The sequence below is a fragment of the Saccostrea cucullata genome, unplaced genomic scaffold (assembly GCF_032062105.1).
Source record: "Saccostrea cucullata isolate Sc308-1 unplaced genomic scaffold, CSIRO_AGI_Scuc_v1 ctg10617, whole genome shotgun sequence".
Classification (NCBI taxonomy): Eukaryota; Metazoa; Mollusca; class Bivalvia; order Ostreida; family Ostreidae; genus Saccostrea; species Saccostrea cuccullata.
The window spans coordinates 1-22,372 of NW_026923951.1; the positions used below are offsets into that span (position 1 = coordinate 1).

Consider the following 22,372-nt stretch of genomic DNA (forward strand, 5'->3'; position numbering starts at 1 on the left):
ATCTATAGAAAGAATAGAATGATATACAGACAATATTCTTCCAAAAGGGCTATGATTAGTCATTTCATTTGCAAGCTGCATCAGTCAGTAAATGTTTAAGACTGATCAAATGTTTGCCCCTTGAGGTGGCTTGGGATCAAGAATATCGAATTTTTATTCAAGAATATACATGTGTTCAACTAAATGTTCATCTCCACAAGAAATATAGTGTGGACCACAATGAGAGAGTATCAAGTTCGAATCATGGCCCTAAAATGCAGACTTTAATTAACGTAGCTACGGATAGCGATCACGTGACATTGCATGTGAATTCTAAATTAAGAATTTTTCGGTTGGCTTATTCCGGAAATGCGCATAGTTCAATATGGCGGACTGCAAGTTGTAAACAACGTGCTCCGAGAAAAGTACACGGGAAACGTTATAGGAACTCTCAGCTGTAAAGGTAGATCAAGTAAATTAGAGCGAATGAGAGAATATAACATCTTAAGAAACAGAAAACAATAAAACCTTTTTATGAACTAAAATGTCTGTGTATCGCAAACGACTGACTAGCACCCCCTATATTCCAAAGCAGACGACGCAGCTGGTTAGGCCTACATGTAAATGGGACTGATAGTACTGTACTATTTATGGATTTACCGACACTTTCCACGGGAAATCCCGGCCCCGAAAGGAATACGATGGAGAGGATTATGATCACTGTTGATATCAACTTAAAAGTATAGCTCTTGGTAAGTCATATCTATAGATATTTACATGACATACTTTCATAATAAAATGCCTATTTTAATTCAGCATTAAACTTCACATTAGTAAATTCATAGAATGTAATAAAGGGACTGTCATTCATTTGATGGGGGTGGGAGGGGGGGGGCAAATTTTATGGGTGTCAGATTATGTATTTACAGTGAAGGACAGATAATTTATTTTTAATTCCAAGATCACTGGGGGCCTAATTTTTGTCAGATTGTACCTAAGATATTTTTCTATTCAAAAAATTCCACATTTATAATCATTTAGGGTATTTCGATTCACCTTTAAAGTATTTACATTTTGACTTACAAAAATAATTTTGAGGATAAAACATGTTTGAAAATTAAATTAATTTATCAATAATCAGGTAAATTTTGTGTAAATTATAATTATTTTTGTTGCTCTGAGTGAGTGTTTCAGTTTGGTAAAATTTACAGTAGCCCTGCAGGGCAAGTTTAAAGGCATGTTTAGTAGTCCAAACTCAATATTCAGTTGTCGCGGGCCAGCAGACTACCCTTAGTGTCGAACCCTAGCTGGACAGATTATTTTTGTTTTTCTTCACTGGTAAAAACTGTGTCAGTGTGGTAAACATTGAAACTGTTTACATGTTGTTAGCTGGTCTGATGAAATTGACAAATCTTTATATTACTGCTGCTGTATAGTTAGAATATTGGCCAGGCAGTGGGGCATTTTAATTTAATGTTAGATTTACTGGTTAAAAAGTGATTTGCCAATCAACTAATATAATTAAATTTTGGTTTTGCTGGTATACATGTATATTTATTTGATCTATTTTTTTTTCAGCCATCAAGATGGTACTTTCTGGTATAGGACCACCAACCCATAGCAGACCAGGGGATCTTGATGTCAGCAAAATAGTGATAATGGTTAAGTCATCATTTAAATTTTTTTATGCCAAATTTAATAAGTGTAGAAAATTGGCAATTTACATGTATGAGGTGTAAACTTTTGCAAGTTATATATACATGTATGTAATATGTAATGGTTTGGGCCATGGATATATATCGTCCAGGGTAGCTCAGTCTGTATAGCACATGACTAGTGATGCAGGGGTCTCAGGTTTGATTCCCGGTCCATCCATACATTTTCTCTTTTCCTGTTACATATACATGTTTTTTCATCGAAATTCTATATATAAGATATAGACATCGTGGGAAATATATTTTGACGTTGACTGCAGATAATATTGTATTTGTTAAATTTTATAAATTACAGATAGATTCATCAGTACAGAGTACAAGGTATATGAATGTGAAGTCCAGACCATTCATGCTGATGATGATTCAACTACTGCAGATCGACGGCAGAATGACTTTCCATCCCTTCCAGAAAAGAGCAGGACAAGAATCGCTTGTTGAAAATAAACTAACATAGTCAATAGACTACTTTTCTTTGTCAGCTTTATATTACCGGGTACATGTATCTCTTGATTGAGTGTTACATTTAAAGTGGAAACTAATCACTCCACATATAGATTTTTTTTTCCATTTTTCATATTTAATCTACCCTGTTTTATGTCTGGTGTGGTAATAGATCACTCCACATGCAGCCTTTCATGTTTAATGTACTATGTTATGTATTGTATACGTCAGTTGCAGTATTACACTGCTGTAGAGTGTAGATTATTCTTTTTTAAAAAAATGTATGCATAATTTAATGTCGACTTGTGATGTCGGGTTTAGTAATAGGCCAATCAACAGATATTCTCTATTATGCATAATCTACACTGTGAGTGTTTTTCAGGCTTTTTAATAAGCTGCTCCAGATATTCATGTAGAATCTTTTTTTTTTTTTAACTTTTTATATAAAATGTCCTGCATCAAGTGTTATGTCCCAGTGCAGCATTGTCATTTTGTTTTTAATTTTTAGGTATAGTTTATGTAATTTTATGTCTCAGGTCAAGGACGGTTTTAGACTAAGCCCATTTTAAGTTTTTTTTCTCTGTTTAGCGTCCAACCTTCAATCAAAAACCTACCTACATGTACCTATTTGTAAAAAAAAATATGAACCAAAAAATACTAGATGCTGTCATGAGACAGTAATACCCGCACTAAGGTGTTTGCCTCTAAAACACGCTCCTACATATTGGCCGGCTTTCCAAGGAAAAAGTCAAAATAATTCTATAATTTACATAGGCGTCGGAACCGGGGGAGGGGGGGGGGGGGTCTAGGGCCGGTGCTTTTTTTCCAAACATATACTTAGTATAGATATTGAACATTGCTTCATAGGTTTAGCCCCCCCCCCACTTTCCACAGACACATGGCAGTATACATATAGGTAAAAAATGGGAAAAGGTAGTGTATAGAAAACAAAATTATGGTACTGAAGTTCGAATTCAACCCCCCCCCCCCCCCCCCCCCCGAAATAGGATTTTCGTGTTTGGGAAATTGATGTTTTCGTTTTCTTTTCTTTTTTTTTTGCTTGTCAGGTTTTTTTTAGAAGGTATAAAATTTTTTTTTTACACCTAGCCCCCCCACTTTGAATTTGCTTCCGACACCAATGATTTACATGTATTCATCAAACTGAGTATGAAATTCTCAGACCGGCCCTGTGACCTATAACTCAGAACCTCTTATATTTATTTTACATGCTTAATTCATTATATACCAGTTTGAATTCTATTAATGATGTAAATTAGATTTTGATAAATGTTTTGCACAAAATAGGACCTTTTTAAATTTATTAACCCCCCCCCCCCCCCCCCCCCCCCCGTCGACACCACAATCACACAGCACATACTGTTTGGAATAGGCTAGATGGAAAAGTTTTGTTAAAACATCGTTTGTTATGAATTAATTTAAAATTTGTTCTTGTACTATACATGTTAACATGTAAATTTCTACATCACATCACGTTGCGTCACCCATTATCATATTTTTAGATTAAACACCATTTGGCACACCTCGGCCGATTCCCACTTCATCTGATAAGGTGACGGAATCGACGAAGGTTTGTCGAATGGAATTAGCACAAATGGCTGCAGTCTGGTGTGCATTGGATTAATTCATTTTGTGTTATAACTGGATTTATATTTCATGAAGTTGACGAGACAAACATGTATGGCAGTCGGTAAGTACAAGTTTAAGTATAGTGGGGAGTAAAATAAACCCAAACGATTAGGTTAAAGTTCAAAAAGGGTCAAAGATCATCGCATGGCACACTAGACGAATTTCATATTGTGAAGTTATCTGCCATTGTCGATGTGACATTCAGTTACTGCCAATACTGGTGCGGATCCAGAATTTTTTTTCGGGAGTAGGGAGGGGGGTTCACATCTCAGTCAAAAAATTCCAGCCCAGAATTTCCTGACAAGCAGGAGAAAAAAAACTGAAAACAAATAAACAAAATAAAAACAATGATAGTGTGGTCAATGTTTTCTCAGTTAGGGGGAGGATGTCCAAAGTCATTTTTTATTTGCTTCAGTATATAGTCTTGTTTAAATAACAAAGCAAATTCCAGGGGGGGGGGTGGGGGGATTCCAATCTCCCTACCCACTCTCCCTGTCCCTGAAATAACAATCTATTTTGTGATTCCAATTAAATAGTATATTTTTTTCCATTTGACTAATTATACATATTTTGTTTCTTGTGTTTATATTATGTCTGTCTATTTGTCTGCAGAAATTATAACCTTGCCCATAAGTTTTAAGTGGGATGGGCTACACAAATGGCTTCTACATTTTATAGGTTTATTTCTTGTGACAATTAAGACCTTTTATTTGGGTACCATTAATTTTTACCTGAAATCGCTTGACCTAGGATACACATTTTTACAAGAAAAATACCAAACTTTAAACTTGGCCTAAATTTTGATCAATAGGTGCTAGGGCTTTCATGCTTAACATGTGTATTCATTGTGAACTGTCAACAATTATAAATATGTTTGACCTTGACCCTAGAGTTTGAACCACTTAAAAAAAATTAACCTTGGCAATTAACTTTTGAACAGGAATTACTAGGGATATCTTTATTTCACATGTGCATTCCTTGTGACAAGACTTTCTTCTGATACTAACAATTTGAATCCTTTGACCTTGAACTTTGAGTTTGACATATATTTGAGAAACTTCAACCTTCGCCATAGGCTTCCATACAGGGACATCAGTGTTTCACAAACACATCTTGTCTTCATTATTATTTGGTGGTGTCTCCATATGAGGGAAAAATTCCCAAGAGAGATGTATTCACAACAAACAAACAAATTACTAAAGAAAATATAAAACATGAATATGTTGGTCATGCATATCTCTGCATGAAAAAAACAGCTTTTCAAATACTGCAACCATATTCTAACCCTTTCAAAACACTCATTTGAGCTTTTCTGGTTTCCTTAACATGTAACGTCTGTCGTGACGTGTCGTCCATCTGTTTGTCTGAAAACTTTTTACATTTTTAACTTCTCTAGAACCACTGGGCCAATTTTACCCAATTCATATAGAAATATGTATATTTGTATGTCAGACTGTCCATCTGTCTCAATAAATTTAACCTTGGTCATCACGGTCATATCTACTGAATATTAAACTTATGTATTAGTATTTACCTGTGAGAATGGCATTTTTTTTTTATGCGCCCGGATCGATAGATCCCGGGCGTATATTGTTTTTGTCCTGTCTGTTTGTCTTTTTGTCTGTTTGTCTGTTTTTGTTTATCTGTTTATCTGTTTGTCTGTCTGTCTGTTGTCAACTTTAACCTTGGCCATAACTTTTGAACAATAAGAGATAGAGACTTCATATTTGGTATGCATACTCCAGTAATAAAGTCCTTTCAAATGACATCAAGGTCAATGACCTTGTGACCTTGACTGTGACCTATATGCTAAAAATAGCTTTTTCCACTGTTTGTCATAACTTTTTAACCATAGGAGATAGGGACTTCATATTTGGTATGCATACTCCACTAATAGAATCCTTTCAAACAACATCAAGGTCAATGATCTTGCAACCTTGACTGTGACCTATATGCTAAAAATAGCTTTTTACACTTTTTGCCATAACTTTTTAACCATAGGAGATAGGAACTCCATATTTGGTATGCATACGATATCGATAAAGTCCTTTCAAACAACGGCAAGGTCAATGATCTTGTGATCTTGACTGTGACCTATATGCTAAAAATAGCTCTTTACACTTTTTGCCATAACTTTTGAACCATAGGAGATAGAGACTTCATATTTTGTATGCATACTCCATTGATTAAGTTCTTTCGAATGACACCATGGTCAATGACCTTGTGACCTTGACTGTGATCAATATGCTAAAAATAGATTTTTTGAACTTTGTTGCCGCCGGGCGCATAGTGTTTCACAAACAAATCTTGTTTTTTTTACCTGTGACCTAGAAGTTTGACCTACTTGCAAAAAAATTAAATTGTTATAAATTCATCATTTTGAAGGAGAAAAGTTAGGGCATTCATATCATAATGCATGTATATTATTACCTGTGATAAGACCTTTCCAAATAAATCATGATTTTTACTCTGTGACCTTGACCTTGAAGAGGTCAAGCCTCTACTTTTCAAAAATGTTGCATTTGCTTATAACTTTTGATTGAGATGAGATATGACTCTCACATTTGACATATACATTAATTACTCATAAGAATTCAAGGTGTTTCCCAGCATGTGATGCTTTTTTTACCCCTTGACGTTGATGTTTTACATAATTTTCAAAATATTTAACTCTCCTAAAAGATGATTAGGCTTCTGAGTAACATTAAGGAAGACTTCAGGGAAGACAGGGCTTTTTGCACAAAAAACGTCATTTTTAGACCCATATTTGACCCCCCAGGGCAAAATCTTAATTCCAAAACCTTACTGCACATCTACCTGACACCACCAACCATCTCCCAACAGATGATTAGGCTACTGTGTAAAATGTAGGAGAAGTTCAGGGAAGACGGGGCTTTTTGCATAAAAAATGTCATTTTTTGACCCCCATTTGACCCCCCAGGGCAAAATAAAAATTTCGAAACCTTACTGCACATCTTCATGACCCCACCAACCATCTCTCAAAAGATGAATAGGCTGCTGAGTAAAATGTAAGAGGAGTTCAGGGAAAACAGGGCTTTTTGTATAAAAAACGTTATTTTTCCACCCCAAGTTGACCCCCCGGGGCAAAATCTAAATTCAGAAACCTTTCTGCACATCTACATGACACCACCAACCATCTCCCAAAAGATGATTAGCCTACTGTGTAAAATGTAGAAGGAGTTCAGGGAAGACGGGGCCTTTTGCATAAAAAAACATCATTTTTCGACCCCCATTTGACCCCCCCCCCGGGGCAAAATCAAAATTCCGAATCCTTACTGCACATCTACGTGACAACACCAATCATCCCCCAAAAGATGATAAGGCTGCTGAGTAAAATGTAAGAGGAGTTCAGGGAAGATGGGGCTTTTTGCATAAAAAACGTCATTTTTCGACCCCCATTTGACCCCCTGGGGCAAAATCAAAATTCCGAAACCTTACTGCACATCTACATGACACCACCAATCATCCCCCAAAAGGTGATTAGGCTGCTGAGTAAAATGTAGAAGGAGTTCAGGGAAGATGGGACTTTTTGCACAAAAAACGTCATTTTTCAACCCCCATTTGACCCCCCGGGGCAAAATCTAAATTACGAAACCTTACTGCATATCTACATGACACCACCAACCATCTCCCAAAAGATGATTAGGCTACTGTGTAAAATGCAGAAGGAGTTCAGGGAAGACGGGGCTTTTTGCATAAAAAAACATCATTTTTCTACCTCCATTTGACCCCCTGGGGCAAAATCAAAATTCCGAAACCTTACTGCACATCTATGTGACAACACCAATCATCCCCCCAAAAATGATAAGGCTGCTGAGTAAAATGTAAGAGAAGTTCAGAGAAGACGGGGCTTTTAGCATAAAAAACGTCATTTTTCGACCCCCATTTGACCCCCCGGGGCAAAATCAAAATTCCGAATCCTTACTGCACATCTACGTGACAACACCAATCATCCCCCAAAAGATGATAAGGCTGCAAGAGGATCAAAATGGGGCTTTTTCCATAAAAAAACCTTACCTGCACATCTACATGACCCCACCAACCATCTCCCAAAAGATGATTAGGCTACTGTGTAAAATGTAGAAGGAGTTCAGGGAAGACGGGGCTTTTTGCATAAAAAACATCATTTTTCGACCCCCATTTGACCCCCTGGGGCAAAATCAAAATTCCGAAACCTTACTGCACATCTACATGACACCACCAATCATCCCCCAAAAGATGATAAGGCTGCTGAGTAAAATGTAGAAGGAGTTCAGGGAAGATGGGGCTTTTTGCATAAAAACGTCATTTTTCGACCCCTATTTGACCCCCTGGGGCAAAATCAAAATTCCGAAACCTTACTGCACATCTACATGACACCACCAATCATCCCCCAAAAGGTGATTAGGCTGCTGAGTAAAATGTAGAAGGAGTTCAGGGAAGACGGGACTTTTTGCACAAAAAACGTCATTTTTCGACCCCCATTTGACCCCCCGGGGCAAAATCAAAATTCCGAAACCTTACTGCACATCTACATGACCCCACCAACCATCTCCCAAAAGATGATTAAGCTACTGTTTAAAATGTAGGAGGAGTTCAGGGAAGAAGAGTGTGACAGACGGACGGACGGACGGACGGACACACATTTGGTTATATATTGGGTACATCAAGTCCAAGTCCTATTGGATACTGCTTATTGGATACAAAAAAAGTGTACACACGAGAGAGCATTATTTGGGTAGTTACTGTTCAAATCTTATTGGATATTAATCCTCGTGTCCGTATTTTATTGGGTTTTTTCTTATTGTTTTTTATTCATTTCAAATTTATTATATATATATAATATTTGATGGTAAATTAAGACAAGACTGAAAACCTTTGGTTTTGAACCCATATTTTTGTCAATTTCTGTGATATAGCTCTTTTATTGTGACACCTAACTAATTTGTTCTTAGCAATAAGGATATACACCTGTATATTTCAAAATAACTAATATTAAAAATACACGAATACCTAAGTGCAAAAAAAAAAAACTGAATTGTGAAAACACAACTCAACACATCTCAGACTCTGTTCAACCTTTCTTGAATAACAAAATTAAGTATTTAAGGAGAAACCTTTTTGAGTCATGACCAATTAATAATAAGCAAATGCCCATAACATGTTGGGCAGAATGAAGGTATCCAACAGGCATTGGACAGGTGTCCTATTCCTGTTGGGTTGTATTTTGACGAAGGGATTAAACTACCCAAGAACAATTGAACATGTGTACATTGTCCAATTCTATTTGGATTTCTTGAATCTCCTCATCAAAATACAACCCAACAGGTAATGGACACATGTCCAACTCCTCTTGGATATCTACATCCCACCCAACAGGTAATGGACACTTGTCCAATTCTTCTTGGGTTTCTTGAATTGTTTCATCAGAATACCACCCAACAGGTAATGGACATCTGTCCACTCCTCTTGGATATCTACATCCCACCCAACAGGCAATGGACACTTGTCTAATTCTTGGGTTTCTTGAAGTGCATCATCAAAATACAACCCAACAGGTAATGGACACCTGTCCAACTCCTCTTGGATATCTACATCCCACCCAACAGGTAACGGACACTTGTCCAATTCTTCTTGGGTTTCTTGAATTGTTTCATCAGAATACCACCCAACAGGTAATGGACATCAGTCCAACTCCTCTTGGATATCTACATCCCACCCAACAGGCAATGGACACTTGTCTATTCTTGGGTTTCTTGAATCTCCTCATAAAATACAACCCAACAGGTAATGGACACATGTCCAACTCTTCTTGGATATCTACATCCCACCAAACAGGTAATGGACACTTGTCCAATTCTGCTTGGGTTTCTTGAATCGTTTCATCAGAATACCACCCAACAGGTAATGGACACCTGTCCAACTCCTCTTGGATATCTACATCTCACCCAACAGGTAATGGACACTTGTCCAATTCTTCTTGGGTTTCTTGAATTGTTTCATCAGAAAACCATCCAACAGGTAATGGACACCTGTCCAACTCCTCTTGGATATCTACATCCTACCCAATAGGCAATGGACACTTGTCTAATTCTTGGGTTTCTTGAGAATCCCCTCATCAGAATACTACCCAACAGGTAATGGACACCTGTCCAATTCATCTTGGATATCTTCATCCCTTCAATAGTATATAAACTAAAAGGTACTGGACATTCTTCTTGGGTTACTCAATTTTTTTTTCATAAGAAAGAAAACCCAATAGGTATTGGACATTGGTTCAACTCTTCTTGGATACTACATCCCAACATTAAAATAAAACCCAACAGGTGATGTTTACCTGTCCAATTCTTCTTGGGTTACTTATATCCTTCATTAAAATTGTCAAATTTGTCTTGGATATTTATACTCTTGCATTAGATTGCAAACCCAATAAGTATGACATTTACCTTCCCTATTTGAATTCAAATTTATCTGCATAAGCATACATAAGTCCAAAACATATTTAATACTTTAATTCTAACATTCCACATCTCATTCAGTGTACACTTTACAAATGATAGGAAATATATAAGCATTTTGTGCCTAAACTATTTGGCTTTTAAAGAATTTTATAACCATGTTTGCAAAATCTAAATTTAAATATTGGAACTTGGAGCAAGTCATTACAGGTAGAGCAAGATGCTGAAAACCATATTGCTAAATAGATCACACCCTTGATAAAATATTTGCCTTCAGTTGCTAAGATTGTGTTGTATTATATGGAAAAATTCTATAATCCTGTTTATTACAGATACATGTACAATGCATATTTTCCCTGTAATAATGAAAATACTTCTGAGATGTAAAAGAATGGATTAAATAGTCACCGATGTTTAAAGATATTACATGATCTCATTAATCTGGTTTGGAAATCACAAACTTAGTTTCGAAGCCAATAAAACAGTGTCGCACCAGAAAACTCAGTTACAAGTACAATGAATGAATTCCTTGTATCAAAACTTTAAAATAATTGATGCACTATGTCCAAATCTTTTCGACAAATCGGGATAAAGATATTCAATCAAATCATCACTGTTATAAGTCTAAGAGCTAGAGAAAAGTCATTACATGCCCAAATTTTACATGTAAGACTTTGATCCTATATTTCAATAAATGTCAAAATGGTTTTATTTTTGTTTTTGTTCAATACTTTCTTCTTCAAGGTCTCTCATGGCCTATTCTGTATGATACCTCCATTGACCCTGCTCTTTTATATTGCCATATGTTTATCCAGTAGCAGTGGTTATGCTCAGGCAATCTTTGAAATATTCCTCATTTCATGCATCTCCTTCAGTTCTGCCTCTGTCCATTTTATTCATTCTGCAATTAGATAAAGGCATTTCTTTGCCGTATAAAACATGTTTTTCTTGACTACAGCAAGATCACCCTTTATGTTGATCAAACCCAACCAAGAAGTAGAAGTATATTTCTTATTCAGAAATATGTATTGATAAATAAAATGGAAGAAAAACTAAATTCTATCAACTCTTTTTTTTTCTTCTATGTCTAACTGCATCTTCATCCTACCCCCCATCTGCCATAATTCTATCAAAATGGAATCATGATTCAACACACAAAACGATGTTGCATATTAATTTGACAGTATGTTAGTTTCTGATTGTTAAGAAGTAGATTTTAAAAAAGATTTTACACCTATTCCTTGCAAATTTTAGACTTCTAATGTAATCAAAAACATCTCTACACTTAATGATAAAGCTTTCACATTAGTATTGTTTTTTGCCCAATGGTTCTGCTAAAGAGGATTTAAAATTGACCCAAACCTTACTAACTGCTTTGAAATTATATTGACAGGGACAGAGACACACTTGAAACTCCATCCCCCTTCCTGGGGTATGCTTTGCACAAAATTTAATTAAAATTGACTAAGCTGGATAGAAGTTGAAAATATGAAAAATTACAGTCAAACAGATTATGAATAACTTTCAGCACATCAGACATGAAGTAGTGATCCTTAAATAAAATACACCTACAAGAAGAAGCTGTTTTATTCCTTTGAAGTGATATTTAGTATTGTTTCTTTTCCTGTATGCCACCTCTATCAGAACAAAATGTTATACATGTATTAACATAACCTATGACCGTATAGTACCCCAGTATTTCCTTTACAATTAATTAAGTTCTGGAACCAACCCTCAAATGCCCTTAAAACAGGGCATCTGAAGAATTTAAAATAAAATGATAGTACAAACAAGCAAACAGTGTGCATGAAAATGTTGGCAAACACTAGAAAAAATACTAAGGTACTTTCTCAAACTTAACATGAATACTAAAGAGGTTTTATGTAGCTGTATTGCACATACCAAAAGCTTTCCTGCAGTTAAAGGTTGGTTGCCTAGTAGTTATTTAGTATGTACAAGTTTTTCCCTCTATCTCTTCTAATTTAAGAAGCGAAAATGTCTCTAAAAATCTTATGGTTAGCATGAAGTATTCCTGTTCATTTTACTGATTACTTACAATTGTCCTATTTCTGAGGGTCATCTTCTGATGAGTGTGTTCTCTGCAATGTTCACAATTGAAGTTCCTGTTTGACCTGTTACATATTGAAAATCCTCAATGAACATGATTATGGTTTTAATTTCAATTGTAATCATTGATTACTTTTATAAAAAAAAAATCTAAACCAATTTATTGTAACATAATACTTAGGAAAATGTTTATGTAATATCAATGGGAAAAAGGAATCATTATCTCCAGGTATTCTAAAATCACAAGTAAGCATTAATCATATAAATTCACATACGTAAACCCATTTAGCTTTTTGTGCTATTAAATCATAGTCATCGCTGTGCAATATAGGAAATCAAGTACTAATCCACAGCTTTGTGGCAATAAAGTTACTATCCCCGAGTAAAAAGTGACAAGCCCAAATACAGAGGCAAAAATTAAAAAGTATACATTGAAAAAAAGTTCATCGTGAAAAAAGTCAGGGGCCCGTTCCATCAAAAGTCGTAAAGTTAAGCCTTAACTTTGGCGTACTTCCGGGGATTGCGTTTCACCAAGTTGCATAAGTCTAGTCGTAAAAGATACGCTTAGTCACAGGACTAAGTCCTTGACAACGTTGCATTGCGCAGGCGCAAAAACATAAACATTGCCCAAAGCGTACAAACATGTATTAATTGTAGTACGTCAAAGTACAGAACAAGAAAACATTGATGTAACCATCAATTGTCGCCCGGGACATATATAAAGTAAACAATGAAAATGAGTCTTGATCATCAAACCGCTTCGATATGAGTGAAAAGGCATGCGTCTAATTGATGGAGACGATAGTCGAACTTAAAGTCGGATAAAAATTATTAAAAAACGATACCATTTTAAACTTGATCAATTCCTCAAGTAAATGTTGGCTGTATAAAGTATAAATTCAAGTTAGACACACGCATCACCTATATTTAAAAATGTATTATTTTTCAATTTTATAATATAAAACACGAACTGTGCAGAGTACGTTTTTATCCGAGAAGTAAAATTCGATGTTCTAAAAAAAGGGATCTGTCGTTTTTTTGATAAAAAAAGATAAGCAACTATATATATTAACGTATATATTTTTACAGATTCACTTTATGGAAGTTATTATATTATGTATCTCGTAATTTATAAACAGAAAGAACATTCTGATTAACAGTCTTTTCAATGTTTAGAAATTCTAAATAACTACTCCCACCCCAATCCCCATACACCAACACTTAAACTTATATGTATAGAGCACCCCGGTCCTCCGGGCTGCAATAACACAAGTTATAGATAAATTAATACTTGCACTAATTGAAACATGCATGGGTTTATAGTGTTATGTAAGAGACATGCATCTTTTAAGAAACCAATTTCAGTTTTTTACAATATTTCAATAATAAAAGTCTAATAAATTGAAAGGATGAAAAGGACAGTACATGTACTTGTATTTCGGAATTAAGCAAAACTATTCATTTTGGAAATTTAATTACAGCCATACCCCCTCTTCCCGAAATTGATACAGGTTAATAACTTCGCCTTTGATAATAAATTTCATGATTAGATAAATGATTAGATAAATACTGATTCTACTGACAAATACTAATAATTAAGTTTGAGACAGAATAAGATTTAAAAATTTTAATAAGAAATGTATATGCAAGCAAAAATAATGAAAACAAAATGCAAACGGTTTACATATGAACACATTTTGAGTCAAGAAATAAATTTTACATGTTTACTGCTATAGTACATGTAAGATAATCCTCTCTGTATTTATTAATTTTTTGTCAATTCAATTGATTCATAATTGTTCAGTTATAGAAAAAAATTCTTCACTATCTGCAGATTAAATGTGATGTACCGTTTTAAAAGTACGCACAGAGAGAGAGAGAGAGAGAGAGAGAGAGAGAGATGTATGGAAAAATGATTACAAAGATAGACAAAAAGAGTTACAGCTACTCTTTATTTTGTTTTCGTTAAAATGTAAGTAATACAGGAAATCAAAAACATGTATATTTTCATCTTATATGTGCTTTATATGCGCTCAGATTATCTTATACTATGTAAGATTTGCTCTTTTAAACAAAATTATGAAAACTAAAGATGTCTTCTGCATCAATGTTTGTCTGAGAAAAAAAAATTGGGAATAATTCATTCTTGAACTTAACTGTGTAATTATTACCGTCTTACATCGATATTATAAAAGCAATAATTTATTACCACTTTCAAAAATTTCTTGACGTTGCGCACGATGTTGGTACTATAATATCTAACTCTTTATGTCGCAAAGAAATTGGCGGTTTCGCGATGTCATATTTACTTTGAATTAAAAACAAAATCATTTATTTTATCTAAAGTAATCAATAATTCTTAAAATTTTCTTTTAAATAATTTAAAATTATTTTAACTATGATGAGGCGTTACTCAGTATTGGTCATTTACAGCGAAATTCCCGTGTCCGACGTTACATCAATTATTGATCGCGCAACTAAAAGGTATAAAAAATGCACTTACACGTCTCTGAATTAAATGAAACTTAGGGGGTACAATAAGATATATGCATTCTTTAAGATATTGCTGAGGTTTTAACATCATTTCATCAATTTCATGAATTTAGACTGGATCTACAGTGCGTAAGTAAAATGTCTTACAGAAAAAAAATCGTTTCCTTACACTGACATTAGCCGAAATGGAGATGTACCAGACATAAATTCGAGACAAATATTAATTTTGATGAATAATCTTTCAGTACATATATTTCTAAGATTAATTGAGTTGATACATTTTATATTACTTTTCCAATGTAAATATTAGGAAGGCTTTCTTAAGTGTAGCCATATTGTTATGCACGCACGAGTCACTGTATTGTTACTAAATATGTCTATGAGACCCCAACCCCCTCCCTGGGTTGGGGTCTATGATTGGCCGGGAACATCACCCAGATACCTAGGAAAATAATTACTTTGTCCTTAACTAAGTAATCTGTACATTCAATGTTAATTAATCTGCAAATTCGGGAGATTCTGGACCCTCTCTCCGACCCCCTCTGGATTTACGCATGTGGACGAGAAGTAAATAAGAAATGGACTCTTCAAACATGACAAAAGCTATATGGTTTTAAGATGGGTTATTTTTTTTTGAATTTTTTTCTTAAATGTAGAAAATTACATGAAAGATGATAACTATGCTTTTGAAACCGATTTTTTTTTTTTTTTTTTTTTTTTTTTTTTTTTTTTTGTAATTTTTGTTTTTCAGAAAATATGATGTTGGAAAATATTTTTCAAAATAGACAAATTTAATGGGTCTCTTTTTAGTAAATGAAAAAGAAACTAGAGGTACCGTAAGCAATGAGTTCAATAAAAGATACCCCCCGCCTTCCATATTTAAATATAATGGCAGTGCCCATGTTTTGCTGTGGGAAACCCAAAATATGTTGCGGATCAAACAGTACAATAAGGCACAATGGCAATATATAATAAAGATTCTGTGAAAATTTCACCAAATTTCAATCAGTGATATGAAAGGAGTTGCGGATAGAGATGGGTACCCCCAAAGCGTAACAGATGGACGGACGGACTTCCCGATTACTAAATAGTATATACATGTACATATACATGTACCGTCAAGCGGGGTGTAGAAATACAGTTATATATGTAAATTGATTTACAATACCTTAGACATACAATACCACAATCAAATGTGTATGAATGCATTGTCAAAACGTAAGAAATCTCTAATAAGACAATCTTTTCTTCTCAGCAGAAATTTATCAAAATATTATTTGAGTACGTTATTGCTCAAATCAACTACGTCCCCAAGTAGTTGTAACACCCCCCCCCCCTCCCCCTCTTCATAATATGTATAATTAAATAATGCATTGTTTGCATTTTAAGTTCTTCTTAGAACCTTACTTTTTCTTTAGAACTCGCTAAAATTAATAAAAAGGCCTTATTTCAACTTTACGCCCTAACTTACGCCTACCCATGAGTAGACGTAAAATTTTGGCCTAAGTTTAGTCAGGCGTAACGATACGCTCTTTAATGAAACAAATATTCGTGCTAGTCCCGACTTTACGCCGGCGTAGCACTACGACTGGGCGTACGACCTTTGATGAATCGGGCCCCTGGGTATTAACTACAGATGATTCTTTTTAAAATAAAAGTTTAATTTAATTTTCGCTAGTAAAATTTAATCATATATAAATTAATGATTTAAAAAAATGAAAAAAAGATTTTAAATGTTCCTTTTCTGGTCATTCACTAGTTCGTCTAATTAAAACGAAGCAAAAATCATTTTGTTTTCATCTTGAATCATTTAAAGCCATATAATGGCATATGTATAATGAAAATTATTAGACTAAAATTATAAGAACTTATTATTTGTATCATTACTTTATATGAACATGATAAAGATAGAAATTTTCCGTAAATTACAAAATCTAAGTCAATTGCGTTATAAAGATATCAAAATTTAATTTGGATTCTCGGAATTTTCTCCGACTTGGAAGAAAATACAGAAGATTTAAATAACACATTACAGAGAAGATAAAATCGTATTATTAGATAAAACGAGGTGTTCTCCGTGCTCCGAATTGTATGAAAAGCTTTAATTTAGATGTATTAACTTTATTTCTTTACTTAATTTTGTATTTTTCAAAAATATATTTTTTATCAGTTACGTCATATATGGCTTTAAATAAAAAAAGCGCAACATAATTGCATGACACTTATCATTGAGCTGATTGAGTAAATGTATATAATTTAATAATGAGATATCTGTGAGGCATATATGTACATGCAAATATTGCTATATTAAACAAAGGAAAGGGGGAATTCAAATTAGGAAATAAAAGATCGTTTTTTTAGTAAATCAGTCTTGTAGTACTGCAAAATGGATGCAGTTGTGGAAATTTATGGATAATATGAGGATGCTGTCTGGAATACTTCCATATTAGGGAATTTAATAGCAAAAAAGAGTGAAAATACCGGTGGTGCTTTTCATGTATTACATGTGTATTTTAAAATTCCTAATAGCCCAAGGGGATTCCTCAGTGCAGAAAACCACTAGCCCCATCCTCAAAAATGGAAGCCCCGGGTGTAGCGCAATGCTAATTACACACCCATCATGTGAAATAGTTATAGTAGCCCTATATCAATTTCAGTATTGTTTTAAATTAATTAAAACAAATGACAAAAACAATAATTTAAAAAAAAATCAAAATAAAGCAGACACTCAGTCAAAATCAAAGAAGGAAAGAAGCACTGTTTTGACTGAAAGTTTTTCAGTAATACAATGAATCTCTTAAGTTACATATCAGATGAGATAAACTTACATACAATTATTAAGTTGTTGTCAATTATCCCATTTATCATCATCTCAGCTCACTTTGCGATTGTAATACTGTCTACATGAACCAATAATTTACAGCTGATTTATGAACACATGATTGTTAAATTTTTCATTTCCCTTTCCAATATACATTGTCGGAACATACTTAGTTGGTTATGATATAAAATTAAATAATAAACACTTTCGATTTATTAAAGATTATCTAACAATATACGATTATTTACTAAATATTTCTCGCCCTCAAGAGAGTAAAAAAGACAAAGAAAATTCCAAATACAAACAAGTGCAACTTAGGATTAATTGTTCCGATATATCTATTTTAATTTTGTGCACAATTGTTTTCAAAATTACATTAAAATCTATTTTCCTTAAACAAGAACCCAGCAATGGATAAATATTAATCGAATAAACTTACCTTTTCTCTTGTCAATCAGAAAATCTTGTTGACATCAAGTGTTTCTTAGTCGCCATATTTTTTTCCATGAAAACAAACGTTGTTATGATCAGGATCAACGGAAGTTGATTTTCGGAACTCTCGAGAATTTAGAGTTCCGAATGTAAAACTGAAACAACAAAACACGGTGCGTCCGTGAAAGCAACTTTTTTGGACACTTTTTTGGACAAATCGTCGTGTCCAAGTTTTGTTGGGTACTAACCTGCAAATACCCAATTAGGGTGTTTTTAGCATATTCAGCGACACTTCTTATTGGGTATACCCAATAAGCAAAAAGTACCCAATAAGTACAATCTTGGCATGAAAAATACCCAATAAATGCACTCTCGTAAACACGGACGGACGGACGGACGGACGGACATGAGTAACAACAATATACCCGAACTTTCTTTAGAAAGTGCGGGTATAAAAACACAGAATGTACGTGTATCATGTCTATAGTTGTAATAATAGTGTAAATCTGAGGATTTTATTTCATCAATCTGCTTTTCTGGTAGAAATATCTATTCTTCAGCAAAATCAAAATAATAAATGCCTAAAGTACACCACCTATGACATGTTTATTGTACATATTTGAGAAATTGACAGAACTCAAAGATTTCAACAAAAATAATCAAGGATAGGGGTTCTGATTTTGTTTGATTGTCTGATACATGTAGGTGTCAAAAACCAAGGTGCGATTGGATGCCAAACAGAAAAAAAGACTTGGAATGGCCTAGTAAATGTTATTATCCTACCTGCTCATGGAATAAAATGACTTTTAATCAGTTTGAAAGAGTACTGATCATAGTTTTTCAATGATATTCTTATTATTCTATGAAATAGAAATTTGTGAATTTTGCAGTGCTATGTCAGATGGATTTCTTCATTCTGTATGACCAAAATGTATTTTCGGACAAAGTAGAATGCATTTGACATGTTAATAATTAGGGGGATTTTTGACATTGCAATGAAAACAATATGAGATGCATAAAAGGAGGGGATGTATTAGACCATTCTGTAACTTAATAGTTAATTACCTCTTAATGCAGCCGAGATTTCTGAGTGAGAAATAGTATTGGACATTTTTGTCATACAATATATTTTTTTAGAAATCTACATGTATAAAAAAACATAGAATTTGTTTGCATGAAAGTAATCAAAAGGGATCATGTTGAAGAATTTTTAAATGTGTTTTTTTTAATGACATTTTTGTTCAAGTATCTATTATTGAAATATAAATTCATATTTTTAATTTTGTTGAGGAACTTTTTATGGATAATTTCAATATTGGTTTAATTACATGTTTTAGTGTGAGGGGAGAGGGGAGGTAACTCTTCAAGTTATTACTCTACATGTACTATTATTTCATAAAAATATTTTCTTTAGTCATTTATTAGCAATAGATTTTTACTTCTGATTTATTTCTTCAGTTGTTTTTCCCTAATTTGCTATGCATTTTTTTGAATAGCCACTTTAATCGTTATTCTTACCTTTACAACGGGAAACCAAAAGAGGGGGGGGGGGGTAGTTGTGGACCATCTGGTACCTTTATTAGCCCTCAATGTGACCAAGATTTTTTGAGTGAAGAATAGTATTAGACAGATCTTTCATATAATGATAAAAAATAAAAATTCTATTGGACAGATTTTTTTTTAGAATTTAAAAAGTGTCAAATTTGTGTGCATGAAAATGGCCAAATTAGTCAAATTTCAAATGTTCTACATGGATTATTCTCTTAATTTATATATGTTCAGACAATCCATTGTTAAAATAAGTTAATAGTATCAATATTGTTTAAAAATAATTTTTAATATTGAATGCATATTGCACAATAAATTTTTTATGGGTAATAATTATCTTGTATTATGATTTTTGGAGTGACTGGAAAGGGGAGGTAACTCATTACCCCCTTGTTCCGTAATTTACCCACAATGCCATGTTCATATTTTGACTAAGTGTTCATTAGACATCCCTTTACACCTTGTGAAAATTTCAACAAAATCTATTGACAGGTTTTTTTGGGGTCAGGTGTCCTTAGCTACCTTAAGAAATGAATTTAATTTTTGAAGATTCATGAGGTTATGAACTACGACGCTTCACGCCGGCATATTTCATGAAGCGCGTTAGCGCTTCATGATAAATATGCCGGCGTGAAGCGTTGTAGTTTATATACCTCATGAATCTTCAAAAAATTAAATTCATTTCTTATATTTACATTATTTCCTGATGACTTGCCATAAATTTACGCCGTTCAACTGTCATTTTTAACGTAGGTCGCGGGTTTGCAGGGCTTTTAAAATTGCCCGAAAACATACCATGAAAATTACCTATATGATTTCTCTACTTTTGATTTCCATTCTCTGAAAATTTTATAAAAATCTTCTGCACCGTTTTTGTGTAATTGAATTCCAAAGGTGTCATTGTTGTAGTAACATTTTCGACATTATTCTATTGAATTGTATAGGAAAAACGTCGTTTTTGCCTTGTTTTCGTGCAAGGTTTTGATTTTAAAAATATCAATAACTTTTAAATGATGCAGACGAATTTGTTTATCCGTTGGTATTTTAAACTAAATTTGATTTGCAATAAATCTATGTAAAAAAATTAATATGTCTTCGGGTTCATTTTCTCGTTATTTGATTGTAAATAATTGCTTTTATATTGAAAAATGTAGCATTTTTAAGAACGACGTCAAAAAATATCGCGACGTCACGCTTGACGTCGTGAATATCGATCCGGTAAATAGAGAGAAAAAAAACAAAACAGATTACACTGATTTTTTTAAAAAAGGAAATTCACGCCTATCTGCTTTCAAATGGCCAACATCATAATAATTCAATAAACCAATAAAACAATTACAATTATTAGACATTTTTCTCTTTACGTCTAATATATTAGTGAAAATTCTAGAAAAAGGCGAAAGCCATCAATCAGTCCTTTAGTTTCTTTTCTTCTTTTTTTTTTATAAATTTTCTTAATGTCTTGATTTCTTACCGTTTCTGTTCTTTTTGTTTTGTTTTCTTCATACACGGATTCTCGCCGGAATTGCAAAATAAAAGTGACCTTGTAGTCCCTTCTGGAAAAGGCAGACCCCCCCCCCCCCCCCCCGGTTGATATCGCAGATCAGTGATAAGTTTGTCTGAAAAAGTCGTAGGTATGAAGATACTTTAGAAGTCAATGAAACACTAAGCCCCTTCCCACCCCCCGAAATATGTTTTTACGTTTTGTTTATATTTTTAGAAAATTCAGTAAGGCACTCAAATCAACGATAACTTCGTATGAATGAATTTCCGCCAAATATCGTCTCGAGTATAAATACATGTATTAAGGCAAAAAAAAATAGTTTCTTGGTTCTCAGGCCCTCCCTCATCTCTTCCAAGGGTGCCTCATTGACCCTTTTTATTGCTAAATCAATAAAAAATTAACACCAAATCACCTCCCTCATCATTTTTTGAGGTTTTGTACAATGTAAAAAGCTGCCTCATCATGTTTTGGGGGCAATAAAAAAGAAAAAAAATGCCTCCCTCCCTCATCATATTTCTTGAAAAAAGGCCTGAGAACCAAGTAATTAACTTTGCATGGCTTAATGCATTCAGTGTATATATTGAAAATGTTTTTATTTAAGTTTACATAGAAGCAGCGATTAACTAAAATAAATCTTAACTTGGTTTTCTTTTATGCTTATTCATATACGTATGAGGATAGAACAAGAAACATATATTGACGCAAGCGTCAAAAATCGGCCGCAAAAGAATGAATTGTTCCTTTTATGAAGCAACTAAAGACTGAAATGGTGATCTGTTTTTAAAATATCTTATATTTATCTGTTAATATATATCCTCGTGACATAAAACGCTTGACGTGCACGACATTGCTTGATTTTCTTAATTATATAATGCATGTTCAGTATTACATGCATATATAAGCAAAGTACCCCTGGTCCTCTGCGTCAACAAACCGTGGGCCTGTATAATTAAGATCGAGGCATTTACTTTAAAAGTTTAAAACTAAAGTTTAATGTAATCTACAACTAGATATGCAGTGTAGTTTTAATTTAATAAAAACGCAACAAATATGAGGGGCTCTTTGCTCTCTCTTACAGGAAAAAACTAATCTCCCTCTAGATCTTTCAGTTTCTTTGAGTTGTAGCGGGAAAATTCTTGGCACAATGTAAATCGCGCATTATCCTCGTTTGCTAGGGCCAAATCTTGTAATATTCTGTAGCCTGCTAGGTCTTTTGATGAATTAACATTCAACCATATTTTTGAAAAATTTTATATATGTACATGTG

The 22,372-nt window shown here is 33.8% G+C and overlaps 2 long non-coding RNA genes across 3 annotated transcripts; one reads left to right on the forward strand and one right to left on the reverse strand.

Annotated features, from left to right (window-relative positions):
* The first annotated feature begins 272 nt into the window (after positions 1-272).
* Positions 273-2,778, forward strand: LOC134265325 (uncharacterized). Its single transcript, XR_009991731.1, has 3 exons — positions 273-731; positions 1,558-1,640; positions 1,990-2,778. It is a non-coding gene; the product is annotated as an uncharacterized LOC134265325 (long non-coding RNA).
* A 7,501-nt stretch (positions 2,779-10,279) lies between these two features.
* Positions 10,280-18,284, reverse strand: LOC134265326 (uncharacterized). Of its 2 annotated transcripts, XR_009991732.1 has the most exons (3): positions 18,061-18,284; positions 12,297-12,372; positions 10,280-11,141 (listed from the first exon to the last, which is right to left on the reverse strand). It is a non-coding gene; the product is annotated as an uncharacterized LOC134265326 (long non-coding RNA). The 2 variants fall into 2 exon arrangements; XR_009991733.1 differs by lacking the exon at positions 18,061-18,284 and having other exon boundaries at positions 12,297-12,416.
* Positions 18,285-22,372: the final 4,088 nt, after the last annotated feature.